This window comes from Anopheles merus, chromosome X, assembly GCF_017562075.2.
Source record: "Anopheles merus strain MAF chromosome X, AmerM5.1, whole genome shotgun sequence".
In the NCBI taxonomy this organism is placed as follows: domain Eukaryota; kingdom Metazoa; phylum Arthropoda; class Insecta; order Diptera; family Culicidae; genus Anopheles; species Anopheles merus.
This window is the reverse complement of record NC_054081.1, coordinates 23,527,921-23,539,814: the sequence shown is the minus strand read 5'-3', so window position 1 is coordinate 23,539,814 and position 11,894 is coordinate 23,527,921. Positions and strand designations below refer to the sequence as shown.

The 11,894-nt window shown below is 41.9% G+C and overlaps 1 protein-coding gene and 2 long non-coding RNA genes across 3 annotated transcripts in view; 1 reads left to right on the top strand and 2 right to left on the bottom strand.

Moving 5' to 3' along the window:
• The window catches only part of LOC121591173, a 164,591-nt gene that overhangs the window by 151,423 nt on the left and 1,274 nt on the right, over positions 1-11,894 (top strand).
• On the bottom strand, positions 8,631-9,500 carry LOC121588355. Its single transcript, XR_006004176.1, has 3 exons — positions 9,347-9,500; positions 9,179-9,281; positions 8,631-9,092 (listed from the first exon to the last, which is right to left on the bottom strand). It is a non-coding gene; the product is annotated as an uncharacterized LOC121588355 (long non-coding RNA).
• Positions 10,133-11,082, bottom strand: LOC121588348. The gene is made up of 3 exons (XR_006004175.1): positions 10,692-11,082; positions 10,523-10,626; positions 10,133-10,436 (listed from the first exon to the last, which is right to left on the bottom strand). It is a non-coding gene; the product is annotated as an uncharacterized LOC121588348 (long non-coding RNA).

The following is an 11,894-nucleotide window of genomic DNA, read 5'->3' as shown; positions in this document are numbered from 1 at the left end:
GCCGTTTATTGAGTGATTGCGGGACTCATTTGCATCCCAAGGAAAGCATTAAATAATCAATGCATTTAATTTTAAAATCTAATTAATGCTGCTGGCGGATGTGTTGCTCCGTCGCAGCGCCCAACGCCGGTGCTTTACACCGAGTCGGGTATATTTTTCCTTCGTCGACCGGAGAGTGCCTCCGACTATTAAGAAACGAGCGATTCTGAGGTTTGTGTTCGAATGCGCCTACTTTATTTAAGTTCTCATCTCTTATATGCTATTTAGTTGCTGACCGCATATAGATCAGCTAACTATAACTATGACATAACAGCATACATTTTCATAACAACTTTTATTTATACTTAATGCGACATGTACCTATGGTTTATGAATTGCGTGAAGTTACTTCCTCGTTTGAACCGTGAAAACGGTTGACTACCTGTTTATGTTTATTGCGTTTCTCAAGCGCGCGCTATTGATTGAGGCGTGTTTTGCTTGAACTTTGTTTTAACTTGAGGTGTTTTAACTTGAAGTGTTTTACTTCGCTACATCCGCATATATGCTTTTACTTCATAATGAGATCGTACGCAACACTAATCATATTTTTTTGTGAAGCTACATCACCATTCATACATTTTTTTATTCTTTGACCAAATTTTCCAAACAAACCTGCACAATCTTTCAGTCCTGTTCCTGCTTTCGAGATTTAGCCGGATATTCCTTCTTTGTTATAGAGGGACGGTCTGGTTAGGAATCTATTCTGATACGTAGAAGCTGACTGGAGGGGAAAGGGAAAAACTGGAATACAACTGCAAGAATTTATGAAATAATTAATGCATTTAATTGTAAAATCTACTTATATATATTATATATTTAGCCGGTCTTGTAGTACAGTCGTCAACTCGTACGACTTAACAACATGCCCGTCATGGGTTCAAGCCCCAAATGGACCGTGCCGCCATACGTAGGACTGACTATCCTGCTATGGGGGATCAATAAGTCACTGAAAGCCAAACCCACAAGTAGTGTGGTACAGGCAGGCCTTGACCGGCAACGGTTGTTGAGCCAACAGAAGAAGAAGAAGAATTATATTTTTAAGCTTACATCACCATTCATACATTTTTTTTATACTTTGACCAAGTTTTATAAACATACCTGCACAATCTTGAGGGGGGGGGGGGGAGAATGAACAAATTGACCAACTGCGCCAGAGAGCGCCCAATAGTGTCCAGCTGTAGCTACCCAAAGACCACCAAAGCTAAGCTACCAAAGGCTACCGAAGGATTCTAGGGCTGTGTCGAGTTGAGGATGTGAAAATAATTTCGACTTCGAACAATTTGCTTTTTCTCTCGAATATCATTTGGATTTATTTCTGCGCATCGTATAGCCTAAACACAGGCATGCGCTTCTAGCGATTGTTACATTAGGTTACACGGTTAATCGAAAAGAGTTTATGGATTCGAATTGTATGTACGATGTTGACAATCGTTTAACGTGTTCGAAAAATAGTGTTACGATGTTGAGCTGGCTTGAGAAACCCTATATTGAATGGAGAACTGTTTAGATTTGGTATGGTCATTATCTCTTGTTAGGCAACTATTGTTGGGTTGTGGCGGGTAATTAGAATTTTTAGATCATCAGAGTTACGGCTCATGCTCCTGATATTCCAGGACTTGGCAAACAAAGGTGTATTGTTATTTAACGGAGGATGGGAATTTGGAGAGTGAATGTTTGAAGTTGATAAAAAAGAAGGTGTGGTGTATGTGATCATTATGGTTTAGAAATGTTCTTCCTCTCTGATTGCCTCATCTCGATGAAAGGGGCATCATCGGGCGAGAGAAGGAGCTTCTCTCCCTCGAAGTTGATCGAAGAAGGAAGGAATAGGGATGGGAGATAGGAGGGATTTTTTGTTGAGGGTTTTTTTTTTGGGAGGGAGGGAGCTTTCCTCCTCGGAGGAAGTTCAGATCGTTTTTAAACGCATTTGAAGAGGTCGCTTTGCTTCCGTCCAGATGGGAGGGGGAGTAAGAAGAGTCAGACTCTTTGGATTGGTCCATTGTTTCAACTTTATATGTGGTTTTGTTTTGATTAAAAAGATTAATGAATTTGGTTTGTTCAATTTGCATATGTTCAATAGTTACTGTGAGTAGATCAATTTTCTAACGGGGTTTCTCAAGCCAGCTCAACATCGTAACACTATTTTTTGAACAGGTTAAACGATTGTCAACATCGTACATACAATTCGAATCCGTAAACTCTTTTCGATTTGGTAACACTAGATTTTGAACGCGTAAAATCCCATCTCGAATCTGGAAAATGTATGTTGGCTGTCTTGTCACCCATTATACATTTTCCAGATTCGATTTGGGATTTTACGCGTTCAAAACCTAGTGTTACCAAATCGAAAAGAGTTTACGGATTCGAATTGTATGTGCGATGTTGACAATCGTGCAACCTGTGCAAAAATAGTGTTAAGATGTTGCGCTGGCTTGAGAAACCCTGTATTTAGATTAGCATTTTCTTATTTAACTCAGGCAAAAATTTTATCTTTTGGATCAAGGGTGGCAACAGACTAAGTGAGTATTTTCTAAAGTTTTACATTCAGTTTTTTAAGATTCGCAATTTCTTCGTCTCTAGAATCGGGTGTAGTGGAAGAGGTGCAACGTTAGTTTGTGGATTGGAGGACACAACTTGAGCGAGAGTGAACCGTTGTTGAACTGCGCTCCGTTTATGTAGTTGGGATTCTATGTATTTTCGTGCTTCATAGTAAGACACGTTGTAATCAATTTTATATTTAATTACTTCCTGTTCCTTGAAATAAGATGGGCAGGATTTGTCAAACGAACTGTGGTTACCCTTGCAATTAACACATTTCAGTGGAGAAGTGCATTCACCATGGGCAGGGATACCACAATTGTGGCAAACCTGTGAGGGTCCATGGTATGGCCATATTGAGCACATTTCAGGCAAAGCATGGGTTTGGGATAATATGTACGGGGGATCAAGTGAACAACGTAAAGTGCGTTGGAATAGTTCTTAAAAATGTTAAGATTTTTACTGTAACGCCTCGCTGTGAAAATAACGAACGACGTAAAAGGATATCTAAGTTAGTATTTTTTCCCACGCAGTACTCTACAGTACAAAACTCCTGAAACACCAAACACGAACAACATTCTCCAGCATTGCACTGCATGGACATAGGAAATTCTGCACTGCGCTGATCACGGGGGTATAAAATGGGTCAGTCGAGGAACGCGAGTTAGAACACATCTGCACTCTTTGGCTGTCACGAGAAGATTGTGATATGACAACCGTCGCAGATGATAGCACAATTGTAGCACTTGATATAACAAAGCTGGTACGAGGCTACCAGTGAAATACTATACGCCATTCGCTTTACGCTATGTTTTAAATTTGACATTTCTTTGTAAATTGTATTAATTTGACATGGAATGTCAAATACGAAATAAATTCCCGTTTGGTCGAATTTGAAAAGCCATTTCAAAGTAAATATTGTAATCTTACATAAATATGTAATCTTCAATTTAAATAAGATCATATAACTAATTTAGTGGCTAAAACCTACCACTTCAAGCAAAATTATACGAAAATTAGCTATAATTTGACTGAAAACCTCGAAATTCGACTTACGCTTATATTCGAGATATGCTATTGCCTCCGGTCCGCATTAATTTGTTTATTTGTTTATTTGTAAATGTTAAGTGATTGGCCATCATTGGCCTTATCACTGATCTTATAAACTAAACTTATAATAACATAAAGCATCACGGTACAATGTAACATCAGCACAAAATAAATAACACAGAGTATCACAGCAAGAAAAACAGGTTAACTTAGGGAATTCCAGTCAAAAGAGTCATAATGTGCATTAAATCTAAAAGCCATCGCAGTCAAAGGTTCATTATCGCTATATGCACGTCTAGTTTGGTCAACTCTTAGTAGCCTAAGTTTCTTAAAATACGAGCAGGTACGTGGAAATTAACTCTAGCTAAAAGGTCCGGTGAATCTATCTCTCCTAGGATGATTTTTTTCATAAACAAGATTTGCGCCGTTTCGCGACGAGTAGCGAGAGACTTTAAACGAGAGAGAGAAAAATTAAACACCGGGCATGATAACTAGGTCTTGCTGCTACGTTACGCCAGGGTGTGAACCGTAAGACCAAACGGGTGAATTTTTTCTGCACTGACTCAATCTTATTCGACCATAACGACGACGATGGGCACCAAACTACTGAGGAGTATTCTAAGATGGATCTGACTAGTGATTTGTAGAGTGCGACAAGACAATGTGGGTCGGAGAATTCTCTCGACTGCCTGCGTATAAATCCTAGCATTCTGTTCGCTCTATCAATAATTTCGTTATGGTGCACATGAAAGTCAAGTTTACGGTCAAGGGTAACTCCTAAGTCTTTTACTGCACTGTGTCGTTGTAATTGTGTACCGGAGATGCAGTAGTTAAACACTATTGGACAATTAGAACGGTGAAACGACATGGACAAACATTTATCAACAGAAATTTGTAGGTCGTTGTTCAGACACCAGTCAGAAAAAGAGTCGATCGATGCTTGCAGGACAAGACAATCACCAAAACACCTCACAGGAAAAAAAAGTCTAAGATCGTCCGCATACAATAAACATTCAGATTCCCTTACTACAGTAGTAACGTCATTGAAAAATAGAGAAAACAGCAAAGGTCCAAGGTTACCCTGTGGCACGCCTGAACAACTCACGAATTCCCTAGATGTCATACATTCAACTTTCACGCGATATCGACGATTGGTGAGATAAGATTCGAACCACTCAACTAAAGGGGTAGAGAATCCAAGACGAGCAAGCTTCGCCAACAGCAAGCGATGATTCACCCGATCAAAGGCAGCCTTAAGGTCGGTATAGATGACATCCATCTGGGCTCCCGAAGCGAATGCAGCATGGCAGTGAGATACAAACTACACCAAATTAGTGGTCACACTGCGGCGAGGGAAGAACCCGTGTTGGCGTGTTGATATCAGCGAGCGAATTAATTAATAGCGTATATCGAAGAATACCTGTACATACCCTTATGCAAAATACATGCTAATAATTGAAAAGTTGCAAAATTCCGTTTTTACAACCACAAACAAACGCCTCATACTAACCGATATCAAATATTTTGAAAAAAATTAAAAATATAAATGAAAATTAGAAGTAAGTCTATGAAAACTAGTCGTAGTGTATGAATAACTTTTGTAGATTGAGCGGAACCGTAATGAATGAAAACCATACATAAGATTGCTATTTTAACTCTTAGAATGCATTAGTAGTTCTATCACTAAAATGTGGTGCTTGCAGTGGCGGATCAAGCCTCTCCGAGGCCCTAGGCGTTATGGTAGACGGGGCCCCATCACCAAATCCTTCGAGAGAGAGAGAGAGAGAGAGAGAGAGAGAGGGGGGGGGGGGGCAAAGGAAAAGGGTGCAACCATTGTTCTCGTAAAATCAAAAATCATTCTTTTTGGGAAATATTCGTTTCTATTTTCAAGTGTATGCTCAAATTTGACCATTTTGCGGCGGGCCGGACTTTGCCGACCGCTGCCGACCGCTTTATTAGTTAAATTTTTACGCGATCATTCATATTGATATTTACTTTCCGTCGACCCTTCCAAATCTGAGCCAAACCCTTCAACAGCTTATCTTTCCACCATCACTTCGTCCAGTCTACAATTTTAACTGAGGCCCCAAAGGTTAGCCGTGGCACGAGTTCTTAGTTTTTGCGTGATAACACAGACACAGGCCAAATTTAAAAGCGCACACATCGACATCGGAATCGATTCTTGAATGAAATCTCAACAGATAAAAAGAGCGTGCTTGGTGTCAGCCAATTTTTCTTGCTAATTTCTCCGGCTACGAACCATTGTGTTTCGGAGCCTTTTAATGTCGTATGTGCATATAGTTTGCGTGAGGCAGCTGTTGTAACGGATTTTCGCTTCACCCAACTCGTGCGTGTAGCGTTCAATGCGTTTGATTTTCTCTGAAAATGTCCGCGTAGTTTCGGTGCTCGTGCACCAGCCATCCGAGCAAGCAAGGAATGTTGGTTTCTTGTTTTTTCCAACGCTTTGAGTCAACGATGATGAAATGATATTGTTTTGAGCTGTGCGCATGTATCGCAGCGTTCTGCACTTCCGACTAAGGTAAAAACATTGCACATGTTAAAACGGGAAATTTGTTCTGCTTCTGATAGTACAATGCTTCTGATCAATAAAATAAATGTGCTTCCGATAGTTCTGATAGTGGGGCCCTTCACGATTCTAGTGATTTTTTGTATGGTGTTTGACAGTTGGAGGCTGATATCATCAAACACTACATACAAAACCACACAAAAAACTAGCCTGCAATTTTCAGTCTAGATTATTCTAGCCTCAAAGCTAGAATTAGATTCGAGGGCCTGCTCGAAAAATGGCGAAACATGGTGATGTTTACATTTATCTCAAAGTTCATTGAAGAGATCTGGTGATGGAATCTAGAATCAAAGTGTATGTAGTCTAGGTGGTCTCATAGCATGTTTTTTATCACCAAATTTGAATATCTCTTTTTGACAGGATGGGTGAAAACTTTTGTTCAAACAAGCTTTCTGAAGGCTTGATGAATACTCAAAACACTCTTAAAATCTTCATTCAGAAACAGAAGCGATAAGAATCAGCCTTTTAAATTCATACACCTTGGGATAAGCCCTCCTGTATATTATACCTACTTATATAGCTGCTCGAAAACTGCTATACAATGCAAACAGCTGACAGGCTGAAATTTCAGCCTACGAACTTGAAACGGAAAGGGCCTCAGTAATAGTAAATCTGATAGTAAACATAGCCCCGGGGGGAAAATGTGTATATTGGGTTGATGACACCCAATGGAAGGGGCGCCTCAATCGACGGGATCATCAACGGGGCTCCCAAATGGCCAAGGCAATGGAGATTGTTCTTCGTATTATGGCTGTGTATGGCTGTATGTAGATGCAGCTGTAACGGTTTTTGGTCTTGTTGTATTCGAAAAAATTGGAATAGTCGATAGAAAAAAAACAAATAATAAATTAACATGGCCCATAGGTCCCTTACGCATTCCCTTTCTCCTATCTTAACACTCCGGGCGCTGTGTGGCTCGCTTTGGAATCACAGCTTTGTTCACTGCCCTTCTCTGTGAATGGTCTCTCAGCAACTCTAAGCAGAGTGCATTGCAGCGGGAAGAAAGAGAGAGAGCGCATATTGCAGAAGCGGCATCGTATGTGAGGATCGGAAAGAGAGTGAACGATCGTAAGCCAATGAAACGCTCTCATCGCTCTCTTATCTTTTACTGTTTGCTCCGCAGAAAGCTGATGCAAAATGCCAGCGCCCAGAGTGTTAAACCTTTCGCATTTTTCCTTCTCTTCGGTCCACAAACTTCGGTCGTGGTCGATTAGGGCCATGAATGAAAATTTTTGTTTTTGCATTAAAAACACACACACTCGACTATCCTAGACCAGGAATTTGAATACCATTTTTCGTGTGAAACAGCTGTCTGATTTCGGCGCACAATCGCAAAGCGGTAGCAGGGGCCTCGTATACAATAACAGGACGGTTCATCCCAGCCAAGAACGCACACAATGACATCGATTTAATCGTTTCTCGAATGAAACCTCAACCCACCGAAGCACCGTTGACCTTTCCTAGGCTTTTAAAGCGATGCGTGCTGGGTGTCAATTTTTCCTGCTAATTTCTCCGGCTACGAGCCGGTGTATTGAAATTTTGTGTAGGGGCCTTTAAATTTTTGTCTGTGTATGATGGTGCTTGTGGCTTTTGTAACGGGTTTTCTTTGGTGGTTAAACGCAGCGTTCTGTTCTGTGTTTTGTGGATTGGATTTTAGCAGCACGTGTCTCAGCGTTTTCTCGGTGAGTTCGTGCACCGACCATCTACACCGACCAGACACCAAATCGACGGGGGCCCCTTATTGACGGGGCCCCTAATTGACGGGGCCTCCTCACCGACGGGGCCCCTTACCGACGGGGCCCCTTCATCGAAGCGTCCACATAATTGATGGGGCCCCCTAAAGCACCTTTGGCTTCAGTATAGCTGTAACGGTTTTTGGTTTTGTCTTCACGCAAAAATTTGTATGTAAATAGTTATAAAACATCATTTTAATATTAACATGGCCCAGATCCCCTTTGGACATATGAATACCACCCCTTCCCGATTTCCCCTATTTGTCAGTTGACCACAAAAGTTGATTAGGCCTCCGTTTTAAAATTAAGGTTTTTGCGTTAAAAGCAGGCACGCTCCACGATCCCAGGCTTAGGACGTGAATACCATTTTTCTCGTGAAAACAGCTGTCTATTTTCGGCACACATCTGCAATACAAGTATAGGGGCCCCCAGCCAAGCACAGGCACGTTTCATCCAAGCCAACTTGAAGAGGGCACACATCGATATCGATGGAATCGTTTCTCAAATGAAACCTCTACCCACTGGAGCACCGTTGCTTGCTTGGTGTTAGTGAATTTTTCCTGTTAATTTCTCCGGCTACAAGCCGGTGTATTGATATCCCAGTCCGCAAAAAGCCGAAGTTTTGTATGGGATCGTCCTGTACTCATATGTACCCACTTACGTACCCACTTGCAGTAGAAGTGGAAATGTGGTTTCACGCACACATAGACACCTTCCACCCGAACGATCGCGTTCACACATACTATCACGCTCTGATTTTTTCTGCACCTCACGCATACCAATGCGTTTGCTCCACCCTCTTTTCGGATTGCTTATAGAAATGATGAGGCACACATGTTTACATTTGGTGTATGCACACATTCGCATGCAGTTTATTCCACACATTTTCTCTCCGTTCCAACACGTGCTTTGGCATACTCACACTGTGTAGACGGCAGAACGGTCTCCCTCTTCCAAATTTACCGTTCTTCCTCCTCTCGATCTTTTTTCTCCTTACTGCGTCCGGGGTACCATCAGAGCTGCGCGCTGGCTTTAGTTTTTCCTCCTCTCGTTCTTCCTTTCTCCTACCGCGCCCGGGGGCTGCGCGCGTTTTGACAGGTTCTTAGCGTAATCCAGTGCGTTGTTTTGTGGCTGAGTTGTGCTGAACGCTGTCAATAAAAATGAACCAATAATTAATGTATGTAGTACGTATTACTTTGGATAGTTTTTCGTATATGATGAGAGCAGCACTTACCTTAATATTTTAAAACTGGAAAACAATTTCTTTCCGTCAAAACTTTGAAGATTGTTCATGATGCCAACAGGTAGGCGTTGATGAATGGCGCATGCACCTGTAACTTTGAAGCCGATAAGCATTAGTTGAATTAGTACATTGAAGCACATATGAGAACTAGAAACTTACCTCAACAAGTTAGCTAGGATAAATCATTCCACAATGGAATAAGAAGCAACACTGCGCAAAACGTAAACAAGGAAAGTAGGGGACACAAGAAATCGCACATCACTCCCGCACATCCTTCCACAACGAAAGTTCTGGACAGACTGAGAATGCCTAACACCCGGATGAGTGCGATAGCAGAAAAAATCATGGTAGATCGAAAAAGATGGGTAGGCACGGTGTAGCGCAATCCGCTGGTAAATGCATGTATGTGTGACCAACGAAAGACTTCAGACCCCGCTCCTCGCGTTTTTCGTCCATCGTTTTTCGTCACACGCACACACCTCTACACGCGCGGCGGTTTGCTGTCCAAAATCTAGAGAGAGAAGACAGGGCATCTCGCTTTGGCACACAGAAAAATCTCTGAACAACTTTGGCTCTGCTACTTGGGATTTTGTTTCGGGGCCTTTTCATTTTTTTCTGGGTGTGTTGTATGCTTGTGTTGTATAACGGATTTTCTTTGGTGGTTAAGCGCAGCGTTCTGTGCATTCGATATTAGCAGCAACCCAGTCCGCAAAAAGCCTAAGTTTTGTATGGGATCGTCTCGTACACATATGTACCCACTTACGTACCCACTTGCAGTAGAAGTGGAAATGTGGTTTCACGCACACATAGACACCTTCCACCCGAACGATCGCGTTCACACATACTATCACGCTCTGATTTTTCTGCACCTCACGCATACCAATGCGTTTGCTCCACCCTCTTTTCGGATTGCTTATAGAAATGATCAGGCACACATGTTTACATTTGGTCTATGCACACATTCGCATGCAGTTTATTCCACACATTTTCTCTCCGTTCCAACACGTGCTTTGGCATACTCACACTGTGTAGACGGCAGAACGGTCTCCCCCTTCCAAATTTACCGTTCTTCCTCCTCTCGATCTTTTTTCTCCTTACTGCGTCCGGGGTACCATCAGAGCTGCGCGCTGGCTTTAGTTTTTCCTCCTCTCGTTCTTCCTTTCTCCTACCGCGCCCAGGGGCGGCGCGCGTTTTGACAGGTTCTTAGCGTAATCCAGTGCGTTGTTTTGTGGCTGAGTTGTGCTGAACGCTGTCAATAAAAATGAACCAATAATTAACGTATGTAGAACGTATTACTTTGGATAGTTTTGCGTATATCATGAGAGCAACACTTACCTTAATATTTTAAAACTGGAAAATAATTTCTTTCCGTCACCCACTTTGAAGATTGTTGATGATGCCAACACGTAGGCGCTGATGAATGGCGCATGCACCTGTAACTATGAAGCCGATAAGCATTAGTTGAATTAGTACATTGAAGCACATATTAGATCAAGAAACTTACCTCAACAAGTTAGCTAGGATAAATCATTCCACAATGGAATAAGAAGCAACACTGCGCAAAACGTAAACATGGAAAGTAGGGGACACAAGAAATCGCACATCACTCCCGCACATCCTTCCACAACGAAAGTTCTGGACAGACTGAGAATGCCTAACACCCGGATGAGTGCGATAGCAGAAAAGATCATGATAGATCGAAAAAGATGGGTAGACACGGTGTAGCGCAATCCGCTGGTAAATGCATGTATGTGTGACCAACGAAAGACTTCAGACCCCGCTCCTCGCGTTTTTCGTCCATCGTTTTTCGTCACACGCACACACCTCTACACGCGCGGCGGTTTGCTGTCCAAAATCTAGAGAGAGAAGACAGGGCATCTCGCTTTGGCACACAGAAAAATCTCTGAACAACTTCGGCTCTGCTACTTGGGAAGTGTCTCTGCGCGGTTTGGGTGTCTCGTGCACTGGCATCCACACCAGCAAAAAATGACGGGTTCGCGGCATTGGACAGAAATGCTTTTCGCCAACGATGATAAAATGGTATTGATTTGAGCTGTGCGCGTGTGTAGCATTGAGACTAAGTTGAACATCCACATTGACTGGGCTGGCTAGATCGCCGGGCAGTCCGCCCACCGTTTAACGCGCCACTGGGTGCTTGTAGTTCGACTTCTTCTCTTTAAGTGTGGTAGAACGGTAGGGGAAGTGATACCAGTGTACATAGACGACATGTGGTGATTGACCGGTGTGTTTAGATGATAGTTAGTTCTTCATCTGTGTGTAAACAATTGGCGTACGACAACTCCAGTGCTGTCAGAATTTTAGCTCAGATATAACAAGCACCATCAAAAATCATTATCAATTGAAAGCAATATTTCTCCTCTGATCTAGAGAAGTTAATTCCACGAAAGGAATTATTGTTATAAGCAAAGTTGGTTAGGCATGCATATAACGAAAAAATATGAAACGAAAAAGATTGAAGCTTCACGATTCAGCAGTAAGAACAAGGAACTTGAAGAATTTGCTTTGAACAAAAGAATGTTGATTAACAAAAATGAGATGCAAATGGGGAGTTAACGAATACTAAAACTACTCAGTTTAAACAGAAAAGGCAGGTGTGCTGAAAAAATAGAAGAACTTAAGTAAGATAAGGAAAACAATTGATATTCATTGTTTTTAAATTTGCGCACTGAATATTGCTACTAGTGGC